The sequence below is a fragment of the Canis aureus genome, chromosome 9 (assembly GCF_053574225.1).
Source record: "Canis aureus isolate CA01 chromosome 9, VMU_Caureus_v.1.0, whole genome shotgun sequence".
Lineage (NCBI taxonomy): Eukaryota > Metazoa > Chordata > Mammalia > Carnivora > Canidae > Canis > Canis aureus.
In genome coordinates this window covers 8,018,998-8,031,440 of record NC_135619.1, presented here as the reverse complement: position 1 = coordinate 8,031,440, position 12,443 = coordinate 8,018,998, and the positions used below count along the sequence as shown (strand labels likewise).

The 12,443-nt window shown below is 38.4% G+C and overlaps 1 protein-coding gene across 12 annotated transcripts in view; it reads left to right on the top strand.

The window, feature by feature from the left end:
• STXBP6 (syntaxin binding protein 6) overlaps window positions 1–12,443 on the top strand; it is a 240,564-nt gene that overhangs the window by 130,100 nt on the left and 98,021 nt on the right. The window contains exon 1 of one of the 12 annotated variants that reach the window (XM_077908815.1): window positions 2,541–2,832. The exons of the other annotated variants lie outside the window; for them this stretch is intronic. The gene's annotated coding sequence lies outside the window, so the exon portion shown is untranslated. Of the gene's footprint in view, window positions 1–2,540; window positions 2,833–12,443 lie in introns of those variants that run through there. 12 annotated transcript variants of the gene reach the window in all.

Genomic DNA, 12,443 nt, shown 5'->3' with positions numbered 1-12,443 from the left:
GATACATAGAAATAAAACATTTCTTACACAGAATACCAGCCCGATGGACCTCCCAGGCCAAACAGATTCTGCCCACCATTGGTGGCTAGGTGAGCTGCTCTCTTGACCTCACACAAGTTGAACACGGTGGTCTTGTTTAACATGGACAGAACCCAAGGGGACGCACTTGCTGTCTTACAGTATTTGGAGGGCTGCCATGTGGACAAGAAGGTTGAGGAGCTCTCCATGACTGGAGAGCACACAGACCAATGGATGGAAGTCAACAGAGAGGCTGATTTCAATTCAGTGAAGGGTTTCCACACATGCACACGTATATTTAAAGGAAGACCAAGAGGCACTTAAAAACTCTTTTGCTCTTTCTCAGCCATGTGAGGTCGACTACTGCAAATGAGGCTGCCGGGCTGAGAATGGCAATAGAATAGAAGTCTAGAATAGTCCTAGGAATAGGAAAAGGCCTTATTGGTAGAAGAAGGAAACTGCTAAGCAGCACTACCAGGTACTCAGCTGACTGTTGGGCTAGTGAAGAGGGCACTCGTGCTTAGGTTACAGATAGGTCCACGTGGCTGTGAAGCTGCTATCCATCTTCGAGAAACTGAGCTAGCAGGTTCTGGCATCTATAATGTAAGACAGCCTGCCTTGGTTTCTTTCTTTTTTTAAAATTATGAAAGGGCTATAGAAAAGCATTGGATTTTATATTTTGCCGTATTTGTTTCATCTCTCTTTTTTATTTTTTAAAGTTTTTTATTTAAATTCCAGTTAGTTAACAGTGTAATATTAGTTTCAGGTGCACAATATAGTGATTCAGCACTTCCCTATAACACTCAGCGCTCCTCATGACAAGTGCCCTCCTTAAGACCCATCACCTATTTCCCTCTCCCCCCATCCACCTCCTGCCTGGTCTCTTTTGTAATATTATAGATACAGCCGATGCCTTATCACTACCATTTCATTCTTTCCCTGCCAGGGGTGGCCATTGAATTGTTCAGAGCTGTTGTGAGATTCCTCTGTTGTTACTTTTACTGTCTGACTTTCTTATAGCTGTGGAAGTTCTGATTGGTGATGGTTTCTTAACATCTCCGGTATTCACAACAGAGACAGAAGTGGAAGGTTTGAGGGCTTTGCTAGGACTTGTGTTGTTGCACTTAGGCTCTAGTAGCTAATTATCATATATATGTGTTCTCTGGCTCTATAATCTACTAGCTTATGTAAAATTGTGAGCTGCAAAGTGAACCCTGATTAAAGGCACAAATTTTAATACCAAGAATGCTACCTGTAGCCTGTCTTAGGGAAGACAAACCCAGAAGGCACCAGGAGATGATAATCATGATATATGCATTCATACAATTAGTTCATTCAGTTCTTTCACCCATTTATTAGATCAGTGTTTAAAGGATGTACTGTGTGCCAGCTGCTGTACTAGGCTCCAGGGATATAGGCACTGAACAGCATAGACAAAAATCTCTGCTTTCACAAAGTTAGTTGATGGTCTAGTAATGCGAAGACAGGCAAACAAGTATGTCAGATGCAGGAGAAAGATGGTCTGTGGAGAGCTATAAAACAGGATAGGTGAAAAAAGAGTGTGGGTTGGGAGCAGGAGTGGCTGTTTTGAGTAGTCAGTGAAAGCCTCTCTTCTATGGAGACATGTGAGCAGTAGCCTCAAGGAAATGAGGACCAGGCTGTGGGCATCAAGAGAAGCACATTCTAGGGACCCACAAGTGGAAAGGTAAGTGGGGCTTTGTGTGGGGCCAGCCACAAGGCACTATGGACAAGTGGCGTGAGCTGGTGGCCAGCAATAGGAGGTGTGGTCAGAGATCACAAATGCTCCTTGAAACAGTCCTGTGGGAGAACTAAAGCGGTTGTTGTACCCATTTTTACATGTAAAGAAGCTAATGACTAAATAGGGTGAACTCAGATTCATTTCTAGTTGATGACAGAGCCAGGCCTAGCCTGTCATCTGGATTCCAAAATATGGTCCGGTCTTACCTTTACAACTAATTTTTGGTCGAATTGCGTAAAATCCCTAGATGTCAGTTCTCACATCGGCAAAACAATGGAAATAAAACTCGGTTGTTTTGAGACCCAAACAGGCTAGCCTAGATCATGCCCTGGGAGCTGTCAGGCCCTCTGCATAGGATGGGCTGATGGCGCTGGATGGCTCCCTAGTGCTTGAGCCTAAAGTCTGTAAATTTGCCTTACTCGAGGCCAAGCCTGCGTAACCACTGTATAGCACTGTTGGTTGTACAGATGCCCCATATTCCAATTTTTCAAGAATCGTAGAAGTAAGTAAAATGTGGCTCCTAACAAATCTAGAAATACTTGAGTGACTGCAGCTCCTTTCCTGCTTGTCCCTAAAGATAACACAGAAATGTAAATATGGTTTGATGTATTTAGCTGGCACAAATTCTACTACTGTGTATTTCACCTATTTCTATTTTAAGTGCATTTTCCTTTGCAATGTCTTGTTTCCTTTTATGTTCTGCCAAATCCCATTAACTTGTCCTTGAGCTGTGTAATCTAGAGTTTAGCTGCTGTGGGTGACGGGGTTCGCCTAAAGCGAAACCTGATGCAGGGAGTCACAAGCTCCTCTCTAGAAACACTGTGGTTCAGCCTAGCCCCTGCCTTCTCCAAGGCTGTTGGGACTCCTGAAAGTAGCTGCTGGCCTGGTGGTCTTGGCACAATCCAAGACCTACGATGACCTTGGGAGTTGGCAGATTTCACGTCAGCTGTGGTCTGAGTAGCAGGGGAAGGACTATTTGTGGAAGCACACCTGGGAAAGATCTTTCCAAGCAGAAGGGACAAAGAAGTTTGATGCAGTAAAGAGCCTGAAGAAAGGTCAGTATGCTGGAACACGTGGGAGAGAAGAAATGAGACTGAGGTAGTAGGTCCAGTTCCCATAAGGTATTGTCAGCCTACAGTGGAGTCTAGATTTTATCATATGCGTCATGGGACATGGGGCAGAGTTTTTAGCAAAGACATGACACATTTCACATTCTTGCTACCATGAAGACAAATGCAATCAGAGCATACACCAATTAGGTGGCTGATGCGGAAGTCCGATTGAGATATAATTGGCTATGGCCAAGTGTAAGGCACAGAAGTGGTGGGAAGTGTTGGACTCAGGAAGCGTGTCCAGATGGCACTAACACATCTCGAAATGGATTGAGTTGAGTGAGGTGGTTAGGAATAGAATGGAATCAAGGATAACTCCTAGTTTGTTGGTGTAAGCAACCAAGTAAATTAATCATCTCTTTACTGGAATGGAAAGGTAAAAAACTTGGAGATACAGATTAAGAAAGACCGAGCAAAAGAGGAGGCTGCAAATCAACGATGCAGCTTGGCCACATGTTACATTTGAAAGACCAGTGGGATTGTTGGGAGGGGGGTTGCCATCTGGAGCTTAGGGAGGAGATATGGGCTGGGGATACAGATATGGCATGGCTTAGCATTGAAGTGCTGTTTAAATCATTGCCTTGAATGATTGAGATCACATAGGAAGAGGATGCAGCCAAGACAGACACATGAGATGCTCCGACATTTAGAAATTTAAGGAGGAATAAGTATCAGAAGGGGAAGCAGAAAAGAAATCATACTGCCAAAGAAATGGTGGAAAAATGATTTGGTAAATTGTTTTAAAAGAAAGAATAATACCAGTTTCTTTTTTATAGAAAGAATATTATCAATATAATTTCTTCAGCACAAGAACAATTCAGGATGACTACCTTGTTTTACTTTAATAATGATTTTAAAGGGCAGCCTGGGTGGCTCAGCGATTTGGCGCCGCCTTCACCCCGGGGGGGCATGATCCTGGACACCCAGGATCGAGTCCCACATCAGGCTCCCTGCATGGGGCCTGCTTCTCCCTCTGCCTGTGTCTCTGCCTTTCTGTGTCTCTCATGAATAAATAAATAAAATCTTTTAAAAAATGATTTAAAATATAAAAAGCAATATTTTCATTCCTAAAAAATAAAAAATAAGTATAGAGAAGAAGAGAAATCTGTTCATTTGAAGACTCAAAAATTCCAATTTCAAAATGCTGATATTTTGGTGTATTTTTCTAATCATCTCTAATGCTTCCAAGGTATTTTTATATAATTGAAGCAGTATTGCATTGATACAGATAACTGTGTTTAATGCTCTATATATTCAACATAGTAATGGAAGCAATTCCTCATGTTATAAATTTTTAATAAAACTTCAATGCCTACGTGTTTATCTTTACTTTTTTTTTAATGCTCCAAATCTGCATCTTTGCTATTCTTTAGCTGTTCCTGCTTTCTTCATTTTTCCACTTGAGGAATATAGTGAAGTAGACTACTCATCTCCTTGACCTAATATTTCCCTACTATATGAATTTACTGCAAAGAAAAAGTTAAACTGCCTACTTAGAAATATGACTTAGCTAGATTCCCTCTACTGAAGGAACCATTGATATGGAAACCTTGTTATTCAGCACTATTCTTTATTTTCCTGTAGACCTTATATTAAAATTTGTCAGAATGCTCTATTCTCAGGTTAGATTTCATAACAAAACCGTCCTTTAAAATATCTAAAACTTAAAAACTGAGATGGCAGATTTAAAAAAGGAAATATTGCCAAAATATACAGTCTTCTGAATTTGGAATTCTTCAAACTAGAAAGCTTAATATACTTTCTGAACACAAAAGATCACAATCAATGTCGGTTGAGGCAATGGCTGCTTTTGACCTGTTGATTGGATTGCTCTATGAAAAATCATTAAAATGGCCTCATAAAAAGGACTAAGTAAAATGCATACCATATACCTGCCTGATTTTGAAATTTTTTATGCATTGTGGAATATCATTAATATGTCTTTAACCCTGCATATTTTTAGTCAAAAGGGACAATTTGTATGCAAATTGAAAAGTAACATATCATTCATTCATTTTAGAGTAATAAGGTTTGGATTGAGAAGAATGGAGACTTTCTCAGACCCTCTAAATAAAGGGAAAGAATTGTCATTCGTAGGCTTTCTAAAGAAAATCTGATTACTTGGGACAATGGAAATACATCTGTAATCAAGATGCATTCACCTTCTAGGGAAATTCTGTGATTAGGAAATGATCATTAGAAGTAGTTGAGTATTCCATGTGTATGTGTGCATAGCTTTTTTTCTACCTAAGGTTTTTATTACCAGGTTTTTATCACTAACATTTATTACAGTGGATAGAAGAACTTATTTGGCCCACAGTTTATCTCTCGTTGCACTTTGAATCATATTCTACAAAGAAAGTGGGTGAGGGAGGCAAAAAGCTAAGTGAGCTTCAACTACAAGCAGACCCTATGTCAGTTCTACATGTGTATCCTCTGAGGTTTCGTTTAGGAACTGGCACATAAGCTGTCTTAAGTATTCATCTGTTGAAGTAAATGAAAAACAATGCTATAGAAACATAGGAGAGGATTGTTCCTACGTGGAATTGGAGCTACACAGTTAGCTTTATGGGATGCCTGCCTTCTTGGCAGTTTTGCACCATAGGTCACAGAGCCATAGGTTCCATCTTGTTTGTAGATTGGAACAGCATACTTCTGGGGTGGGATGGGGGTTCTCAAGGTTTTCTGCATTAGACTGAGACAGGAGAGCAAAGGACCAGAATCTTGGGGTGGGGAGTACACAGCAAAATTCAGATTCAAGAACCATGTATTAGCTCCATTCCAGGAGCTTTGTGATCATTTTCTCATGTTTCTAATGTAAGGTGATACTCCTATAAATAGATATCACTAGCCCATTTTACTGTAACCAAGCTAAGGCTTAAAAAACATGAATACCTTGAGCTAAGGCCATCTTGTGTAAAGGCAGGCCTGAAATTTCAATTTAAGTCTCCAGACATTTAAGCCCCCATAGGACTTTCAAACAAATAACCCAAAAGAGTAGATGGTAAGTCTGAATCCCGTTTGAGATGGTTTCTCATCTATCCCTTTTCTGACATCCCATAAAAATTTACACAAAGCATGGCAGATTCAAATAAGTCACAGAATAGCCTATTTAAGAAAGAATACCTTTATAAATGGAAAACTGACACATAGATTGAATGATTCTCCCACTGCCATGGTGCTATTAGTGGCAAAGCCAAGACTCAAAGCCTCACAAGCTGGAGTCTTTTAATATGCTCTTTAATCACCAATATTCAAATGGGATGGTAACTTTCTAGTAACTAGCTATAGTCAAATAAATCTGTTTCAGATACACAAAGGATATATTAGAGCAGAGGACCCCTGTCAACTTAGGTAGGACATTTGACCTCATTATGTAGTAGTAGGATATAATCACCTGTATTATTCACATTAAAACAGTACAATGACTTTGGGCTTGTGTTTGGATTGGAGATGTGGGATTTGGAGATCATACTTTATTTCTAAGCATGGATAAGAGTTGGTTCTAAGTCATGTTCCTGGTACTAAGCCTCTGGCATCCTTTGCCTTTGCCCTGAAGCCAGCTCTTGAGTTGTACAACTGAATGTCATTGTTCCAAAGAGATTATATCAAAACCTGCCTAGATTTTGTCACCAAAGCTGCCTGAATGCAGCAAAAAGGACAAAGATTTGGTCAGAATGGGAGGGAGACACAGAGTTGGAAAGATAAAACTAGTATATCCCCACCTAGCTACCTTTCAGAGTGGTTATTGGCTATCTTTCATAGATAGACCAAAGCTCAAATGCAGAATCTTATTCAAAGATAAACATTTTGCAAAATATTTTGCGTAACTCAGTGTGATCCTTGGTGAAACTCTGGGATGGATCACCAGGTTGAATTTAGACTCACCACAACCCTGGGTATTAATACAAAGAGCCCAAAGAACTACCTACAAACAGAAAAAAAGTCTAAATGAAGCAGTAATCTCCAGAAATTCTGTTATATGCATCTCATCAACCTCCCTCACCTTAGGAGACATTATGAGATCTATTTCTTGATTAACTTTCTCACATTTTTTTCTCATTTGGAAAAAGCCTAACAGAATTCAGTTGAGCTTCCTACAAAACTAGTGGGAGGGGCAACAAGTAGTGTCTGTAATTAGTACGTCACCACACCGTGTTAGTGAATATTTGATAATCATTTGTCAGCTACTTTTGTATAGCAGTGGGAGGTAACCCAAAAGATTAGAAAGCAGGCCTCCCTCTTGAGATGCTTAGGGAAGCATTTATGGTAGCAAGCATAATGCCCTTACCAGAAATGGCCAGAATGTTCTAGTTCCCAGAACCTCTGTCTTACCTTACATAGCAAAAGTGACTTGGCAAATGTGATTAAGGCTAAGGACCTTGAGGTAAGGAGATTATTCTGGATTATCTAGGTGGGCCCAACCTAATTACATCCTGTAAAAGGGAAGAGCCTTTTTCTGGCTTTGAAACCGAAGGGAAAGGGACCCAGGAGCCAAGGAATGTGGGTTATGTCTAAAAGCTGGGGAAGGCAAGGAAACAGATCCCCAGAAAATATGCCAATGCCTTGATCTTGGCCCAGTGAGACCCATGTGAGACTTTTAACAGACAACTGTAAGACGATAAATTTGTGTTGTTTTCAGGCTTTAAATTACTGGTACTTTATCTAGCAGCAATAGAGAACTGATAGAGAATCTACCAAAGTGAATCAGCCAAGTAAATAGTACAGAGTGGAGATATTTCTGGAGAGTTTTCACCAGGTCAGTGTTACTCAGAAAGATATCTAAGGAGAGGTGGAAATTTAGCGGAGCCTTCAAGAATGAGCAGCAATGCAGGAAAGGAAAAGCAATGGAGCATTTCAGGATAAAAGGGGAATCAGGATGTACAGGGTGTCTTTGGGAACATTAAGGAGGCCAGTCTGGCACACACACACACAAAAAAAGAAATTATATAAAATGGTATTCATAGGTAAGGAGGGAAAGGTACCTTCAAATTAGCTGTAGGACATGGGACCTGTAACACTTCAAGTTTGAAATTTGTCTCCTAGGATGCTGGTTTTCAAACTGTGTCCTTTGGGTCTTGGAAATATGTTAGGGGATAGTGAAGCAGAATTCCCGATGCTGATGCATCCTTCCTCTCCTACCAGAGCATTTCTCTTCTTACCTGATTTGTGTACAGGAGTTCTGTTTAAGATTTTGTTCAAGGGATACCTGGGTGGCTCAGTGTTTGAACATCTGCCTTTGGCTCAGGTCGTGAACCCAGGGTCCTGGATCAAGGCCTACAATGAGCTCCCCACAGGGAACCTGCTTCTCTCTCTGCCTGTGTCTCTGCCTCTCTCTGTGTGTCTCTCATGAATAAATAAATAAAATCTTAAAAAAAAATAAGATTTTGCTCAAAAAAACGGTCTACTCCTTTAAGTGAAGAAAGTAAAATGGGCAGTGGAACTGCCACAGTGATGGCTCCTTCCCTGGCCGCTATTTGTGCTTCCTTGCTTTCCTCAGGACTGTTTATACTTAGTTCTTTATGCTTCTAAATGTAAAATTAGACATTTATTTTAAAAACACTTTACAATCATTCATGCAACTAAGTCTTGATATTCTGATTTAAAAAGAAAAAAATGTTGTCTAGAGATAAAATGTTACATTTTGAAACCATATATTACAGTGTATTTTTCTGCCTGTAGTATTTTTATTTAGTTCAGGTATGATGTTCTGACATAAATGTGCCCATAACCAACCCCTTATCCTTGGACATTTAAATTTGTTTTTCTAAATTTTTATCTGTAGGAAAGAATTTTACACTGAACATTCTTAGAGCTAAAACCTTTACTCATCCTCATTAGCAAGAACTAGATATTTCTTATAATTCTTATAAACAGATTTCCAGTTGTCTTATAGAGGCACAGATATCAAATATTCAATGTTAAAAATGTAATAAGAAAAACTGACATCTTCACTATTAAATAATGTTCATTATCTAATTGTGTGAAATGTGTACAGTAAAATGCACACATCTTAAATGTACCACTTGATGACATTTTACATACATGAACATCTATTTGATATCACCCAAATTAAGATGTGGAACATTTCTGGCAACTCAGAAAGCTCCCTTGTATTTCCCTTCTCAATCAATGGCCCCCATCCTCAGAGGTAACCAGTATTCTGACTCTTGTCCCCATAGTATTTTATTTTGCCTACTCTTGAACTTCATTTAAGTGAGATCATACAACGTGGATAACTCTTAGGTCTGATTTTTTTTTCATACAGTATACTTTTGAGATTCATCCATGTTGTTGCTTGTGAAAGCATAAATAGTTTCTTTTTCTTGCTGAGAAGTATTCTATTGTATAGATGGGCTACAATCTGTACAAATCTCCTGCTGATATACATTTGGTTTCTTCTGGTTTGGGGTTATTATGAATAAGGCTGTTTTATACATTCTAACCTAACTCTTTGTGGACATAAGCACTCATTTCTCTTGGGTACACAGATTAGAATGGAATTACTGGGTCATAGGAATGTTATGCTTTAATTTTATCAGAAACTGCCAACACTTTTCCAAGTGGTTGTAACATTTTACGCTGCACTTGGCAACCTGTAAATGTCCTAGTAGTTCCAAATCCTAGACTTCATTTGGTACTGCCAGTCTATTTATTTATTTATTTTAATTTTTTAAAATCCAGCTGTCCTGGTATGTCTTTGTAATTCATTCATTAAAAAAATTCCAAAAAAAGGTGTATGTCTAAAATGACCCTAAATAACTAGATTTGAGTACATTTTGATTTTATATAATGAGAGAAATGTCAAACACTCTATACTTAGTCCTGCTTCTTAAAATAGGTTAAAAAAAAGCCAAAACACGTACCCCAAAACTTATCTATATAATCCAAATAAATATTTCCTTCTTAAAATAAAGATTAGTAATTAGATTCTTAGTTTTGAAATTTTGACTTTTTTTTTTAAGATTTTATCTATTTGAGGGAGAGAGAGAGGAAAAGAGAGTGAGAGCATGAGCAGGGTGAGGAGCAGAGGGAGAAGCAGGCTCCATCCTAAGCAGGGAGCCCAATGCGGCGCTAAATCCCAGGACTCCAGGATCATGACTTGAGCCAAAGGCAGATGCCTAACCTACTGAGTCACCCAGGTGCCCCCAAATATTGACTTTTAAATAGAAGTTTCTTGCTTTCAGTTGTAAATTTCAAGGGTGTCTGTCCTGGGATGATACACTTTGTGCTGCTATAAGCAGAAATGCTCCTCCTCCTCTCACTTATACGTATATCCCAGTTTTTATTGCCTTCACCTCTGCTTTAGATTTTTGCTGGTCATCATTTCTTTCTGATGTTTAGTCAGAGCCCGGCGGTTGGGAGTTCTGGTTCTTTCAGAGAAGACATACAGCTGTACTCACCTTACAGGACAAGCTGATGCTTCAGTACTGGACAGGAGATGATTCATCCTCGTGATTTTTATGACAACATTGGATCCTATCATTTTTACAATCCGATATAGACCTCATTGCCTTCTCTTTCAATCACATGAAGACAGGTCCAGAAACCTCAAAATAGCACACTGGAAAAAAATTAGGCATGACTAAGCCCCAGTAGCTCAAGGGAACAATTTTGTAAAAATTTCTCTTGTCATTTAGCCCAGTTATCTGATGTAAGGACCTCCCAACATCACTCTCACAGCAGAGGCCTGACTCTCTTAATCTATATCAGATGCAACCAGGAAGTCCGGAGTTTATTTTGGATTTCATAATCGATTAGAAAATAAGCATACACAGAGCTGCTTTTTTGCTGTTGAGAAATGGTTCTATTTTGTTTTGACTCTATACTGCTCTCCTGGACCTCAGAGAATTCTGCTGGAGGTTTATGCTCTACAAACCCTGGGATAGTGCCACACGCAATAGGTACTTTGATACAGATATTTCCGTGATGTCCTCCTGCCTGGGTTGAAATGTAGCTCTCTGACAGAACTGAGAGGAAAGAATTTGAGATGTGCTAGCCTTGTGACTTCAAGGATATAAGTTCTCCTTACAGACAACAGAAATGTACTTTTCCCTTTAATATAGGTTCTAAGAAGATGGAAACAAAAATTGTATATTAACAACAAAATTCAGCAGATGGCATAAGATTGTTTGCATTCATTTTAATCTTTCTTAGTGTTTGTAAATTAGAATCTGTAAAACATAATATTCTGTTTACCTATTAGAAATTTGCTGTGTGGCCTTTAGCAAGTCTCTTAACCTCTCTGTGTGTGTGTCTTTCTTTCTTTCTTTCTTTCTTTCTTTCTTTCTTTCTTTCTTTCTTTCTTTCTTTCTTTTTTAATAAGGGTTGATACTAATGATATCCAAAGATCCTCTTACTTCAGAGGTCAACAAGCAACTGTATAGTATGATATTTAAGAGTACCACTCAGGAGCCAAACAGCTGGGGTTTGAATTCTTAGTAGATGCATGATAATCTGAATGAGTTTTTCACTTTCCTAGTGTCCTATATAAAATGGTGATAATTATTAGTACCCACCTCACAGGATTGTTAACATGATTCAGTGAGGCAGAAAAGTACTTCAAATTTATCCTACCAGAGTGGTTTTTCTAAAGGTTCTATTAAGTAAGATATCCATGTAATATCTGTGCTAATTTGAACTTTCTTATCTTCATTTCCTAAGAAGTATCTATTGACACTCTGTCTGAAATAAAGAGGAAGACCAATTTCATTGCAATAAATTTCCAAATCAAATAATATACAATATCTAAGGATATTTTGGAAAATATAAACTAGTATGAAGAAGAAATTAATTAAATGACTTATATGCTCATCACCCAGATATAATCATTTTGTTTTATTTCCAATCAGGCTTTGGTGAGTTTTTTTTTCCCCCTCTTCATAGATTAATTTATTTACCAAGTCACAATCATCCTGTATGAACCATTTTGATTCCTAATCTGTTCATTACTATTCAGTCATAAGCATTTTCCCGTTATTACCTAGGATTAATTAAATATCACCTCACTGGTTGCATATTATTTTGAATACTTTTTTTATTTATTTCTCTTTTGCCAGATTATTGAGTATGGTGATTGTTTATGATTTGTAGTGCTATAAATACTGATGCAGTAAATATCCAAGTTCAAACTTAAGTTTATAGGGCTCATTATTTCTTTAGGGTAGGTTTCCAGAAGCAGAACTACCAGCTAAAGGATATGAATATTTGGAAGAATTTGAGTTTGCCAAGTATTTTTCCAGAATTGTTGCCACTAGTAATATAACAGGTAGTCTGTTTCATCATAGTCCACCAGCATTGACTGTTGTCATTTTTTTAATCTGTGCCAAGTTGAAGGCAACCTTTGGCACTACTATTGTTTTTGTTCGTGTTTCACTGTAGGATACCAAAACATTTTGCCATGGATTTGCTTACTAATGGTATTTCTTCTTTTGGCAAATGTCTTTTCATGTCCATAACCTGATTATTTAAGGGTTTGGGTGTTTTTCTCACAACTTTGTGTGAATACTTTACAGAGAAAATAACATGGCCTGTATGTGAAATATTTGCTAAGA